This window comes from Bos indicus, chromosome 21 (assembly GCF_029378745.1).
Source record: "Bos indicus isolate NIAB-ARS_2022 breed Sahiwal x Tharparkar chromosome 21, NIAB-ARS_B.indTharparkar_mat_pri_1.0, whole genome shotgun sequence".
NCBI classification, from domain to species: Eukaryota; Metazoa; Chordata; class Mammalia; order Artiodactyla; family Bovidae; genus Bos; species Bos indicus.
The window spans coordinates 32,731,138-32,746,812 of record NC_091780.1 but is presented as its reverse complement, the minus strand read 5'-3'; the positions used below and the strand labels follow the sequence as shown (position 1 = coordinate 32,746,812).

The 15,675-nt window shown below is 39.0% G+C and overlaps 1 protein-coding gene across 20 annotated transcripts in view; it reads left to right on the top strand.

Annotated features, from left to right (window-relative positions):
- The window catches only part of PEAK1 (pseudopodium enriched atypical kinase 1), a 315,210-nt gene that overhangs the window by 106,495 nt on the left and 193,040 nt on the right, over positions 1-15,675 (top strand). For 2 of the 20 annotated variants that reach the window (XM_070775344.1, XM_070775348.1), the window contains one exon: positions 9,120-9,191. The exons of the other annotated variants lie outside the window; for them this stretch is intronic. The gene's annotated coding sequence lies outside the window, so the exon portion shown is untranslated. The remainder of the gene's footprint in view (positions 1-9,119; positions 9,192-15,675) is intronic. 20 annotated transcript variants of the gene reach the window in all.

Below are 15,675 nucleotides of genomic sequence, written 5' to 3'. Positions count from 1 at the left end.
TTTCCACGTACTGCTTTTTACAAGGAAGTCTCTGTGCACAGCCTACACTTAGAGTCAGAGTTATGCTTTACTTCCTTGAGGGAAGAGTATCTACATAAATTACTTGGAATTCTTCTGCACAGAAGATTTATCTTTTCTCCTCCATTTGTTTATATATTCAATCGTGAGTATGAACTCATGGAGATATATCTTATGCTTTGGGTTTTAATCTAATACTACTTTATTTTATTGCCGAAATTGTTCAAGCTTTGAACCATTAAATTGGCTTTCAATTGCCTCTTGTGTGCCCCTTGGACATAGCCCCATTAACACAGTTTTGTTTATTTTCTAGGCACTTCCTTATTTTATGACACTGCAAGATGTTTCAGGCATTCTTATGTATTTTCTGTCACAGAATTAGAATCAGCCGTTTTTCCAAGGAGGCGTGCTTCCTTTTATTGGAGACTGGTGTTAGAAACCAGGTTTGGGTGCTATCTTACTTTTCTCTTAATATTTTTTTTCCCTACTCTGGTTTTCTCTTTATCTCTTTTTTTCGCCCATAAAACCTTTGATAAAATAAGTATGAATTCTACCATGGCAAATTAGATTGGCTCATTAAATATCTATTTCCAACTGCCTTCTCCCTCCCTTCCTTCTCCTTTAGACATCTTTCAGCCAGGGTTGGCCATGTGACACAGGGCTGGACAGGGGAGATGTAAGTACAAACATCCTGGGAAGGACTTTGTTTGCAAAACTGAAGCTCAGCACCTGAAGGGAGATATCTTTGGGCCCTTCAGCCGTCTTCCTGTCAGGAAAATGGAACCAGTGCCTGGGTGTTGAGCATGAACGTGAAAACAAATGCTAGGGAATGTAAGATAAGTAGAAGGAACCTTGTTCTATGATGTCATGGCTGACTTAGGGTTGAACTATCCCTGGTCTGCCCAGCTCCAGACTACTTGTTACCTGAAAGAAATTAAACTCCTGTGTGTTTTCCCTATCGTCATTTGGTTTGCCTGTAATTGCTACAGCTAAGCACACAGTCTTAGGCGATTCACATATCAACTTAGTTGACAAAATTATTATTTATTCAACATATTTGTTGAGGACCTACCACATGTAAGCCCCCATATATGGGGTGAAAAGAAAAGAGTTTTGTTGACATTATCCTGGTTCCCACTGAACCCAAGTTTAATAATGGTATGTAGAATAGGATAATTATGCCAGTAACTATGATGAAAGATGGAATATAGTAATATTTGTTATTTACTTGGTCACAGTTACTCATTGTCACTTTCAGTTCAGATCAGTCACTCAGTCGTGTCCGACTCTTTGCGACTCCATGAATCGCAGCACACCCGACCTCCCTGTCTATCACCATCTCCCGGAGTTCACTCAGACTCACGTCCATCGAGTCGGTGATGCCATCCAGCCATCTCATCCTCTGTCGTCCCCTTCTCCTCCTGCCCCCAATCCCTCCCAGCATCAGAGTCTTTTCCAATGAGTCAACTCTTCGCATGAGGTGGCCAAAGTACTGGAGTTTCAGCTTCAGCATCAGTTCTTCCAAAGAACACCCAGGACTGATCTCCTTTAGAATGGACTGGTTGGATCTCCTTGCAGTCCAAGGGACTCTCAAGAGTCTTCTTCAACACCACAGTTCAAAAGCATCAATTCTTCGGCACTCAGCTTTCTTCACAGTCCAACTCTCACATCTATACATGACCACTGGAAAAACCATAGCCTTGACTAGATGGACCTTTGTTTTATCTTAATTCTGTTCCTTGTATCTGCAAATGGTTTCACAGTTTACCTAGTTCCAAGACAGAAACAAGGATAGTCCTAGTCTCTTTCTTTTCTCTAACTCTCCATACCCATTTGGTAACCACAGGCTGTTTTCTTACCTTTTAAATACTTTTTGTCCCATTTTTTAAATTCCTTTGCTCCTCTGTTAGTTCTGAACCTCATACATTTCTGTCACACAGGTTATTATGACCCGTCATACCTAGCTGCCGTGTCCCCAGTTCACTTTGCAGTAGGGGTGGACGTGGCCCAGTGGGTGAGCTTTGTCCGGTTAGAGGCGGGAGAGCTGCTATGGGGGTACCACTGAGAGGGAGAGGGAGGCCAAGAAGCACCAGCATTTGTCCTCCTGATGTCAGAGAGTAGAGGAAATGGCCCTGTAGGTGGTAATGAAGCTCCTGCACTTCTGGCCTGCCAATTTTTACCAAGTCATCCGTGAGGGTTGGCTGCATGCCCATTTGAACAGGTGGGCCAGCTAGGGCTGCCCCACTAGAATCCAGGATTTCACATACACACACACACACACACACACACACACACACACACCTATGGCTCCTTCACCCTAGTACAGGGAACATTCAGTGCCCCATTCTGGGACCAGAGATGCTGGCCTCCATCCACCCACACGCCAGACATATGCTAGTGGACAGTGCAGACCTCAGCCTGGCTGCAGTCCAGGTCCCTGCAGTGCCCTCCCAGGTTGTAACAGGGGCAGGGCAGGCTGCATCCCTTGTTTGACCATTACCATGAGACCCTTAGTGGGGTGGCTAGATGTCCTGTTCTAACAGCCAGGATCTGGGTGATCCTCCCAGTAGAATGTGGTAAGAGCCGGATCTCAGCCTTCTCCTCAGGGCTGGTGAGTGAACTGGGTGTCCAGGACAGGCTGAGGGCTCTGTGGGCACCAAGGCTGCCCACTGGCTGGGCCCAGGCCTTGGAACATCAATAAACCTCTCCCCTACCCTCACCTGTGTGACTTAATGGCAGCAATAGTCTCCATGGGTCACAGGCAGTTCCATGGAGGCCTCAGCAACTGCCATATGGACACTGCCATTGAGGTAACAGCTTCAACCAGCTTCACGCTTTCCATTCAAGTTTCAAAAATTGGTATAGCTTAAATCAGTTGTCTACCCCTAAGAGGTGGCCAGAAGTCAGATGTAAGTTGCAAGGACATTGCATGTCATTACTTCAGGTCCACCTCTGTGGTTGGGGATATTCACAAAGAAGGGTAATTGTTGTAAGTTGAGAATTAACCTGATTGGTGTTTTCTATCTTGCCCTTTCTTGTCAGAACAGAAAGCAGCATTTGTTTGGGTGGAGCTTAACAGGAACCTAAAGACCTGACCTCAAGAACAAAGGCTCTGATACCAGAAGTTTGCAACAACTAACCACACCCCTCCCTCACCTTGCCTATAAAAGGGCATTGTGGACCACTTTCAGGAAGTTCTGGAGTTTTTTAAGGCAAGAGCCACTCGTGGCTCTGCAGTAAACTCTTCTGTGCTCCAAACTCTGATGTTTTGGTTTTGTTTGGCTTCACTGTGCATTGGACACATGGACTTGGGTTCAGTAACAATTTCTCCCCATACCACTGGCAAAGGAGTCTTTCCAAAAGGCATATAAAGTCTTGTTTCTGTCTTCAGTAAAATCATTTGTACAGTCTCTAGGTTAAATTTCAAATTTTTTTTCCCCTTGAAAGCCCTTTGGGATCTGACTTTGCCTGGCTGTCCATTTTCATCTTACGGCAGTGACCCAAACACAAAGGACACACCACCCACTGACTTCATCCTACACTTGTGACTAGTTCTGTCTTTAGTTTTCTTTGTCTTTATCTCAGAACATTAGTTCAAGCGGGAATTCTCATTATCTTTAATGCAGACCCCAGTTCAGTCCCTGTGTCGGGAAGATCTCCTGGAGAAGGAAATGGCAACCCACTCCAGTATTCTTGCCTGGAAAATCCCATGGACTGAGGAGCCTGGTAGGCTGCAGTCAGTCCGTGGGGTCGCAAAGAGTCGGACACGACTGAGTGACTTCACTTTCACTTTCTTTCTTTAATGCCTTTAGTTCTTTAAGACTCAGAGCTGATGTTTTAGAAGACCTTCTCTAATTCTCCCTCATCCCTCTCAAAAATCCCTGTAGTCATCCTGTGTTATCACATTACTGGCTGTTATACTTGAAATACCTCTTGAATTCATCTACTTTCCATCACCATTACCACCACTTTGTTTGTTCTAGACTACCATCATCATAACCTATTTCAGTGTTCTCTCAGATCAACTTTGGTAATTTGTAAAATAACATTCTCTGCCCAATATCCAGTGATTTTTTCAGACTCCATATCTGATCATTATAGCCATGTGCTTAAAACTCCTTCCCTGATTTCCTAATGATCTAGGCTACGAAGTAAGTCCTAATGTCTCCTGTAGTGTACTGTATAGACCGGTTTCTGCAAACCTACTTCTCTAGCCTCACTTGTTTTCATTCTTTAAATACACTTTGCTCCCTTTCATCTTAGGGTCACACATGTCATTCTCTTATCTGAAACATTTGTCACTTAGATCTCAGCCTTCCAATCTCGGTACTTTCTCAGGATATCTCCACCCAGCTCTGTGTCAGATTCCTTTTTTATGTGTTTCACCTACTCTGCCTTTTGCACAAACTTGTAGAATTGAGCAAGATGGGGAGCATATAGTTGCATTTAATTTTCAACAATGATTATAGTTCCTTTCTTTATTCTGCATCCACCCTTCTAGAAACCTTCATTCCTTCTGTACAGACTACTCATTTCCCTTGTGTTGTGTCTGGACTTCATGATCAATTCCTTAAATATGGCTCTTGTCGGAACTCAAGGTTCTTTTGCAGCTCTTTTACAGCCTGACCCATTTTTTCTCTCCAGTTTTTTACTTTTGGTTTATTCTGTTTTTCGTGTTTTGGTAAGAAACTCGTAAAGAAAGTTAGCAGTTGTTTGCTTGGTTCAGAGTAATACAAGCTCTACTTAAATGGGTGCTGTGAACAAGCTAGAGACATTACACGGAATGACTCAGCCTGCATTCTGTTTCTCACTACGGTGACCCCCAGTACAGTTATAACTTTGTGTGATTTCGTGAACTGCTGTCAGACATTCAGATTTGATCATGATTTAAACATACATTGCAAAATCATGGACTCGAGAGTTGAAAGAGGCTTTAGGGGTCATTTAGTTTTAGACCAACCACCTCTCTATTCAATGTCATTTGGTTTCTGAGTGTTCTTTCCTACCCATATACAAGAGATTGTCTTTTATACAGTGAACTGAAACCTGCCTTAGTGACCATCCACCAGCTTTACTTCTTAGCAGTGTTTGTGGTGTGACAACTCATGTGTCTAAAGACAGCCATCATGTCCTCTGTAAGTAGTTTTTCTCCAGGAAGAATAACCCCAGTTCCTCTTGTATCATGGCTTTAAAATTCTTTTATCATCTTATTTGAATTTATAAAATTTTTATTTTTGAGTGTTTTAGACTATTTACTACTCTATCTACTTCCCATTTGGAGAAGGAACTGGCTACCCACTCCATTATTCTTGCCTGGAGAATCCCATGGACAGAGGAGCCTAGCGGGCTACAGTCCACGGGGTTGCAAAGAATCAGACACAACTGAGTGACTAATTTTCAACTTCCCATTAGTGTAAATAATAAAGGTGATTGCAAATAAAACACGTTGATAGGTATTTATGGCAAATGCAAAATATACACAAATGCAAATGAGTTGAGAAAACCTACTAAATACAGTTTGGTGTTCAGCTTACAGATCAGAAAAAACACTTTATCCAAACTTCTTTTGGTGGATTAAATGGGGAGTGGAGACAGAGAACATTTGAGTGATAGAAACTGGTATAGGTGATGATTTGTCTGATGTATGATCACTTCTTTAGCTATATTATACCATTATATTTGCATATCATTGTCATTTTCAATCTGTGACCAGTTGCTCAGTTTCATAAATACAGTGTATCCAACATTTAGCCACACCAGGCATGTAGACTGTTGTTTTTCTAGAACTGAAAAGGTGTGTGTAGGAGGGAGTTGTTTGTTTATTTGTTTCCCTTGCTGAAAAACTCCCTTTCTATCATGAATTATAATTTGTGCCTTAACATGTCATTCCTCCTGTCTGTGCAGAGATACGGATTTACCAGTTGCTGCCTGAATTAGGAGCATCAAAAGTAGGATGGCAGCTGAACTTCCTGTGAACTGTACAGCCCTGAGGATAATTTGTCAGGGATTTCTCTTTAACTTTTCCTTTATCTTACTCTAGGATAAAACTCCCCACAGATGAGAGAATACACATTCACCTTGGTAATGACACAAACTTGCACCTTTCTGGTCTTTTGCCACTCAAGTGCTAAAATATTAATATCCAATGAAAATTATAAAATGACTTTATAGCTAATTATTTTATTTCTAGCAAAAGAAAGAAACATTCTCCTCCTCTTACATGATGTTTGTGTTTTTACTTGTATCCCTAATCTCAGACATTTCAAACCGAATTGATATCTTTCTTAAGTATAGTTTTTTTTTGGATGATTTTTTGGTTTTGATTTTTAAACAGTAAAACTTTTATATGATATCATCTCATTGACTGGACTTTAAGCAGAAGTTTTAGTGTTAATAGCATCTCTTCCAGTAATTCAACTTTTTTTTTTCTTTTCTCTCATTCTAATATTTGTTGAGTTGTATATGATCAGAAAAGGTCTTTGTGTAACATAAACAGGCATTTAATTAAGGGGTAATGTCTATGGTACCAGGGTATGTGAAGTGAAACAGAGATGCTTAATCAGCCACAAAAGCTATTTACTGCTTCGTAAACTTCAGTGTCATAAATATTATTACTGTTTTAGGACCTCAGAAAAGCAGTGAAATATCAAAACTGATTTTCTTCTCTACTATTAAAGTAGTAAAGGTATTCCTCTTAATAGAACTTTGTAATGAAGCTAATATTTGATAAAAGCATACATACTTGAAATTTTTAAGAAGGGATTTAAATACAAATGAGGGATATGTTGAAAATGAAGCAGGAAGAAAAAGGTTTTATCTCCAAAGCCTGAAATTATGTTGAGGATTAAGTCACATAATATTGCCATGTATTTGTTGAACACCTACTGTGGGGCTTGGGCTAATGGATAGTTTGTATATATTATCTTTAATCTTTACACCAATCTTGTAAACTAGGTTGGTTCCAATTTTAGAATGAGGACATGGAAGTGCAAAGACATTATCACACAGGTGTGTCTGATTATACCTGTACTCTCCATTACTTCAAACTGTTTTTAAGATGAAAGCTTATATTAAAATAGTTACTTTTTAACTTTAATTCTGCTAAATACCCAATAGTATACCCAAGAAGTTAAAAGCTGTGCAGTGTTAATTCTTAAACTTTTAACTTTTTATTGTTCCATATTCAACATTTATTAAGCAGCTACTATTTTCCTAACACTTGCTAAAGTATTATCAGAGCTGTAACCAAGTAAGAAGACTCAGTCTTCCCCCCTCAGAGTTTAGAAATGGATAAATAGTTCACCCTTATATATACAAAATTTCAAAGTGGAATCAAAGAGAGCAAGGTTCTTTTCTTCTGTGTTTTGTGACTGTTTGCTGGACCCCTCCAAAGTGTCCATCTTGAGGAAGGAGCTCCTAGTTTTGTTAAAATGCCTTGATAGACAGGAAATTGTGTGCAGTGAGAACCTGGAGAGGTAATTAGTAGAAGACCTCCTCAAGCAGCAAAGTTTTGTTTGTTTGTTTTTTGGTCTACTTATATTCCCACCAGCAGAGTAGGAGTAAATTTATTTCCCCACATGGGTTACAATGAACTTTTTTTTCTTTTGCTTTTTAACACTTTATTTCAACATAGCTATACTTACAGAAATATACTCATGGGCTAATAGAATGCAATTTGACTTAACCAACACAATTGGGATCCAAAACCTGGTACTTGGTTTGCTTCAAAGGAAAAAAGGATTTAGTCATAATTCAGATTTAACAAATTATCTGATTCTTGGTTTGAGTAGATTTGGAATCTACATGTAATATTAATTAGATCAGATAGCTTTTATATTTTCACATGTATTCAGTGGACTTTTGAGCTACAGACTGTGGGCCCAGGATCTTGTATGAGCCCTGACCATGTTAAGAACAGGACAAATCCTGACATTATGTACAGAGTTCTGCCTCCTCCCCTCCCCTCCCCCAGCTCCTGCTCTGTGGCGATGAATTTTTTTTAAACTGGAAGATAATCGCTTTACAGTGTTGTATTAGTTTCTGCTGTGCAACAGTATCAATCAGCTATAAGTATACATATATCCCCTCCCTCTCGAACCTCCCTCCCACCCCTTCCATCCCACTCCTCTAGATTGTCACAGAGCACTGTGCTAAGCTCCCTGTGTTATACAGCAGCTTCCCACTGTCTGGCCTCCCTGGTAGCTCAGCTGGTAAAGAATCCCCTGCAATGCAGGAGATCCCGGTTCTTTTCCTGGGTCAGGAAGATCCTATGGAGATGGGATGGGCTAGGTTGCCCACTTCAATATACTTAGGCTTCCCTGGTGGTTCATACAGTAAACAAGACCTGGGTTTGGTCCCTGGGTTGGGAAGGTCCCCTGGAGAAAAGTATTCTTGCCTGGAGAATTCCATGGATGGCAGGCTATAGTCCATGGGGTCGGAAAGAGTCTGACTTTTGCTTTCATTTTCCCACTAGCTATCTATTTTACACATGGTAGTGTATATATGTTAGTTGCTACTCTCTCAATTCATGCTACCTTCTCCTCCCCTCACTGTGTCTACAAGTCTGTTTCTGTGTCTGCATCTCTATTCCAGGCAAGAGAGGTTTTACAGAAAGATTGTTGTTTTTGAGCCAAGACAAAGGAAACCTGGTTAGTACCAAATCTAAAGGAGAGCTTTTGTTAAGATTCTTACATTTTATTAATCCAAATGTTTATATCTATCAATTGCTTATACTACTCTTACTTTGTGGTTTACTGTGATTCTGTAGATCATTTATTCCAGTAATGTTTTCAAAAGGACCCCGCATTCTTTGTAAAAATACCAGCAATAGAAGTTAAAAAATTTAGATTATTGATGTTTAGGAAAATTTCCCAGTCATTGTGTCCAGTCCCCTCATACTGCACACAAAGAAGCCAAGGCCCAAATAAGCTGTGATGTGCTCAGTGTCAGGTACTGTAAGCTTCGGATCTGGGACTGGGCTTGGCTTATAGTCGTGGTTTCCATCCTCAAGGTCTTGTTGAAAAATGCCTGAAGGTTAGTAGTGGTTTAATACTTTAAAATAGTTTATATATATTTTTTATTGTTTTTCTTCATTGGCCTAGGGAGAGAAGTAATTGAAGAAACAGGAAGTAATGGAACTATTCATGAAGGAATATGGACAATAATTTATTTAGGTAAAGCATGTGGAATCTTTACTTCAGAAAGTTCATCTTTCTAAAGTGGTGTCATTTAATTTCTGAAGATAGTTATGTACATGCCATCTTTATAGTATATAATATAGTCTGACAGTGGTGAATTGACTAAAAAGCCTTATTGTGCGAGATAATAGTGGCAGTAGAACTTGTAAACTCAGATTTATTCACACATTCTTCCTTTAACTGGCCTTTTAACTGAAGTGAAATTGATGGGAAAAGCATGAAGTTATAGAGTTTGGAATTGGGTTGCTTTTGGTTGACTGTGATTATCATAATGTATTTCACCCTTGAAACTGAGCCTTGGATGACAGAGGAAGTCAGCTAAGACAAGAAAATGCCAGAGAGACAAAATAACCTTCAGCTAGTCTATAAAAAAGAGTGATTAAGCAGTTCAAAATGTAAATGCCAAATTCTATCACACAGCCATTTCCTGGGATTTTAAATGATCATAACTATTCTTTTTCTGAATCCGGGTGCACTTCAGTTCTGAATGGCGTAAGAAAGTATTCGGGGTCTACTGTCAGCTTCCTTCTAATCGCCTTACCCAGGAGATAGAATGTTCAGATATAGCCAACTAATTTCTGAAAAACAATGCACATGATGTAAGAGCAAAAGGATAAAAGATGTCCTTAGAATTTCCATAGTTAAATCCAAGGGAGGATTTAGACTTTTGAAGTATTTAAGAGGTCTCATTGATGCCATCACTTATGCCTTTAATCTCTGCCTGACTAGTTATTCCTTCTTCACTTTTTCTTAAAAATACTCCAAAGCAGTTCAGGACCAGAAAGAGAAAATGACTGAGCAACAACGCACATGTTAACTGCAGTTACAATTAAAGCAAAGCAGATGGTGTCATGCGTTTTACTCATCTATTATACTGGTGTATATATGTTTGCTGGTGAGAATAGCCTACAGTGTATATAAAAATTTCTAAGTCCCTTTCATGTTCTAAAATTCTTACAAAGAACCTCATCTGTTGCACAGTTCTGAGTCCTTCCATTTTCCATTTTATACTGCCCTATCAGTCATATTAATTTCCAGAAAACCCTATATTAATTATCAATTTCTTTATCTTTTAGTGGCCCCTCACTTATATGTAATTGGGTACAAATCTGGTTTTATCCTCCTTTCCTACCCTCTTTACAAATCTTCCCCTCCAGCCAGTTTTGTTTATTTAACATCCTTCAGTCCTGCTGTGTGTACAGCATAGTTTCATCCCCCAAATGAAATTTTGTAAAGTGATTTAATTTCTCTGGAGTTTAGTATCTTCATCCTTACGAAAGAAATGACGGACTTAATGAACTTAGACTTGTTTAGTGATTTCTAGTTTGCATACAGTTTTTCCATATATTGTAATTTCTTCTTTACAGTAACCCTTTAGATTAATGAGCACAGAAATTATATACATGTGCAAATAAGAAACCCCAAGTCCAAGTAGATTAAGTGATTTATATGACCATTCTCAACTTTTTAATCTCAGAAAATACCATTTATAATAGACTCTCCTGAAAGGAGATACTCATGTAATTAAGAAAATACAAACAGAAAACTATACACCATTGATTTTTTTTAAAAAGCAAGTTGAAGAAGATCTAAATAAATGGAGAAGTACTCTGTGTTCATGGATCGGAAGATTCAATATTGTTAAATAACCATTTTTTTTTACAGTTGATCTATAAATATGTGACCCCAATCAAAACCCTACCAAGCTGTCTTATAAATATCAACATACTAATTCTAAAGTTTTAATGGAAAACAAAAGACCTGGTATAGCCAACACAGAACTGAAAATGAACAGAGTTGGAGTACTCACACTAGCTGATTTCAGGACTTAATGTAAGGCTACAATAATCAAGACAATGGTATGGGCAAAAGAGTAGACATATAGAATAATAAAACAGAAAGGAAATAAAAAATAAATCCACACAAGTATCAGATCAGATCAGATCAGATCAGTCGCTCAGTCATGTCCGACTCTTTGCGACTCCATGAATCGCAGCACGCCAGGCCTCCCTGTCCATCACCAACTCCCAGAGTTCACTCAGACTCATGTCCATCGAGTCAGTGATGCCATCCAGCCATCTCATCCTCTCTCGTCCCCTTCTCCTCTTGCCCCCAATCCCTCCCAGCATCAGAGTCTTTTCCAATGAGTCAACTCTTTGCATGAGGTGGCCAAAGTACTGGAGTTGCAGCTTTAGCATCATTCCTTCCAAAGAAATCCCAGGGCTGATCTCCTTTAGGATGGACTGGTTGGATCTCCTTGCAGTCCAAGGGACTCTCAAGAGTCTTCTCCAACACCACAGTTCAAAAGCATCAATTCTTCGGTGCTCAGCCTTCTTTACAGTCCAACTCTCACATCCATACATGACCACAGGAAAAACCATAGCCTTGACTAGACAAACCTTTGTTGGCAAAGTAATGTCTCTGCTTTTGAATATGCTATCTAGGTTGGTCATAACTTTGCTTCCAAGGAGTAAGTGTCTTTTAATTTCATGACTGCAGTCACCATCTGCAGTGATTTTGGAGCCCAGAAAAATGAAGTCTGACACTGTTTCCACTGTTTCCCCATCTATTTCCCATGAAGTGATGGGACCGGATGCCATGATCTTTGTTTTCTGAATGTTGAGCTTTAAGCCAACTTTTTCACTCTCCACTTTCACCTTCATCAAGAGTCTTTTTAGTTCCTCTTCACTTTCTGCCATAAGGGTGGTGTCACTGCATATCTGAGGTTATTGATATTTCTCCCAGCAATCTTGATTCCAGCTTGTGTTTCTTCCAGTCCAGCGTTTCTTATGATGTACTCTGCATAGTCAACTGATTTTTGCCATGAAAGCAAAGACAACTCAGTGTAGAAAGGATAGTCTCGTCAATAAATGGTGCTGGAACAGTTGGATATCCATATGAAAAAGAAGTGAACTCAGACACAGACCTTACAATTCATACAATAATTAACTCAGAATGGATCATAGACCTAAATGCAAAATGAAAAACTATAACAGTTATTAAAGAAAATATACGAGAAAATCTGTATGACCTTGGGTTCGGCAGTGTGTTTTAAAACGCATTAGTAATACATTTCATGCAAGAAAAAAGTAGATAAGGGGCATATTTAAAATAGAAAACTGTTCAGTGAAAGACATGAATGAAAAAAATGAAAAGATAAGCCAGTGATGGGGAGAAAGTATTTGCAAAACACTTCCAATAAAGAATTTGTATCCAAAATATATAAAGAAGTCTTAAAACTCAACAGTAAGAAAATAATCAACTTTATTTAAAAATGAGCAAACATTTTGAAGAGATACTTCATCAAAGAAGATATACAGGTGGCAAATAAGCATATAATAAGATGTCCCGCATCATGTCATTAGAGAACTGCAAGTTGCAACAATACTGAGATTTCATTATATATGATATCATATTATTACATATTATTACATTATATATCTGTTAGAATGGTTAAAATCCAAAACACCGGCAAAACCAGATTGTGGCAAGGATGTGGAGCATTAAAAACTTCATTCATTGCTAGTGGGAATGCAAAATGATACAGCTACTTTGGAAAACAGTTTGACAGTTTCTTACAAAACTAAGAGTGGCTTACCATCCAAAATCAGCAAGCACGCTCCCAGATATTTACCCAACTAATTTGAAAACTTATATCCACCAAACCTGCACACAAACATTTACAGCAGCTTTATTTATAATCTCCTCAAATGGGAAGCAACCAAGATGTCCTTCAGGATGTGAATGGATAAACACCCATACAATGCAATGTTATTCAGTGATAGAAAGAATAAAGATATAAGGCCATGAAAAGGCATAGATAAATATTAAATGCATATTGCTCAGTTTAAAAGCTGAAAATGCCACGTACCATGTGAGTTCAGTTATATAGCATTCTGGAAAAAAGTTTAAAAAAAAGAGTGAGTGAAAACATCAGTAGTTGCCAGAAGCCTGGGGGAGCAGGCAGTTGTGGAAAAATGAAGCACAGGGGCTTTTTTAGGGCACTACAACTATTTTGTATGATAGTCTAAGGGTGAATATAAGATATTAAGCATTTGCCAAAATCTACAGAACTTTACAACAGAAAGAGTGGACCTTAACATATACAAAAATTTTAAAACTCACTTAAAACCTCAAGGATTCCATGATTAAATATAAAATGTGACAAAATTGCAAATAAATGAAACAATATTACTGAAGGGAGTGGAAGAATAAAGTGCTACCCTATGTAACTTTGGAAATGAGTGGAACTTTTAGGACTAAAACACAAAAAGAACTATATACATAAGCACTGTACTTTAGTTGATAAAGTTCTATTACACAGAAGGTGGGATATGGAGTAAGAATTCTGAAACTGATATACATGAGTTGGAAGTCAGGATTCTCACTGTCATAGTATACAGGTAAGTAAGGAGAAAAGGCTAGAACCATCCATGTGGTAATGGATTAGAGCTGGGGACAATATGAGTTCATGTTTAACTTAACATAGATACAGATGGTTACAGATGGTTACAGTCCGTCTAGTCAAGGCTATGGTTTTTCCTGTGGTCATGTATGGATGTGAGAGTTGGACTGTGAAGAAGGCTGAGCGCCGAAGAATTGATGCTTTTGAACTGTGGTGTTGGAGAAGACTCTTGAGAGTCCCTTGGACTGCAAGGAGATCCAACCAGTCCATTCTGAAGGAGATCAGCCCTGGGATTTCTTTGGAAGGAATGATGCTAAAGCTGCAACTCCAGTACTTTGGCCACCTCATGCGAAGAGTTGACTCATTGGAAAAGACTCTGATGCTGGGAGGGATTGGGGGCAAGAGGAGAAGGGGACCAGAGAGGATGAGATGGCTGGATGGCATCACTGACTCGATGGACATGAGTCTGAGTGAACTCCGGGAGTTGGTGATGGACAGGGAGGCCTGGTGTGCTGCGATTCATGGGGTCGCAAAGAGTCGGACACGACTGAGCGACCGAACTGAACTGAACTGATACAGGCATACCTTGTTTTATTGCAGTTCACAGATATTCCATTTTTTACGAATTGAAGGTTTGTGGCAACCTTGCATAAAGCAAGTCTGTAGGTACCACTTTTCCAACAGTGTTTGCTCATTTTGTGTCTCTGTGTTATTCATACATTATGGTAATTCTTGATGTATTTCAAATCTTAACACCAGAAAAAAGATGATGATTCCCTGAAGGCCTAGATGATGGTTAGCATTTTTTAGCAGTAAAAGTATTTTTTAAAATTAAGGTATGTACATTATTTTTTAGATATGATACTTTTGTGCACTTAATAGAATCAGGGTAGTTAAGCATAACTTTTAAGTGCATGGCAAACCAAAAAAAAAAAAAAAAATGGTGACTTTGTTGCAATATTTGTTTTCCTGTAGTGATCTGAAACTAAACCTCAATGTCTCTGAGGTATGCCTGTAGGTATTTGTATATGTATATGTATATAGATAGATGTAGATCTATATCTAATTGCTCTGTCAGCTGAGAGGGCCTAGAAGCAATGAAACCCCAGTAGCACTGACCACACCTAGTGCGCAGACTTTGGTTTCTAATACCATTCTCCATTAAGAGGAATCAGGGCTTTTTGGAGACGTGGTTGACTCTCCCATTGGGGTAGGAAATATACAGGGTGAGTCTAGAGCATGTTGTAGTGGCACAAAAAACAAAAAAAACAAAAACATAACAGCAGGAGTATACCAAAGGGACAAAAGAGCCAACTGCAAGATCTTCCAATGACCAAAGCTGTAACAGTTTGAGCAACAAAATAAAGTAGTATTAGGTTAAAACCCCAAGTGTAAAGCAAATATATCAATGTCTCCATAGCAATATAAGCAAATGGTTAATGTTGACCTTGAAGAAAACTAGACAATCCCCCAAAGAAGAATTCTAAATAATTTGTTTAGCCTTCCCACCCTCAGTGAAGTGGGACGTAACTCCCCACTGCTTAAGTTGAGCTGCTCATAGTGACTTTTCCCCAAAGAACACAGTATGGAAAGGATGACATTATAGAGTCCAAACCTGACAAAATGTAATGCCAGGTGATCATGGTTAACATGAACAATGATAAATCATGTTGATAGTAAGTACCCCTGATAGGGTATCATACAAATGACACTTTGGTTTTCCTCTCTCAAATACTTTATCTCAGTCTAACCGTGAGAAATCAAGTCACACAGAATATCTGACAAGCGATCTTCAAAACTGTAGAGTTCATTGTAGGAGGTTGACTGGTGATGTTCCTCAAAAGATGTGTCCGTGTCCTAAGCTGCAGAACCTGTGAATGTGATTTTGTTCGGTGAAAGAGTCTTTGCAGATGTATTTAAGTAAGGAATTTGAGATGAGATCATCCCAGATTATCTGGGCAGATTATAAATCAAATGACGTGTCCTAATAAGACACAGAGGAAAAGACACACATAGACCAGAAAATAAAGAGGCAGAGACTTTAAGTGAGTCACC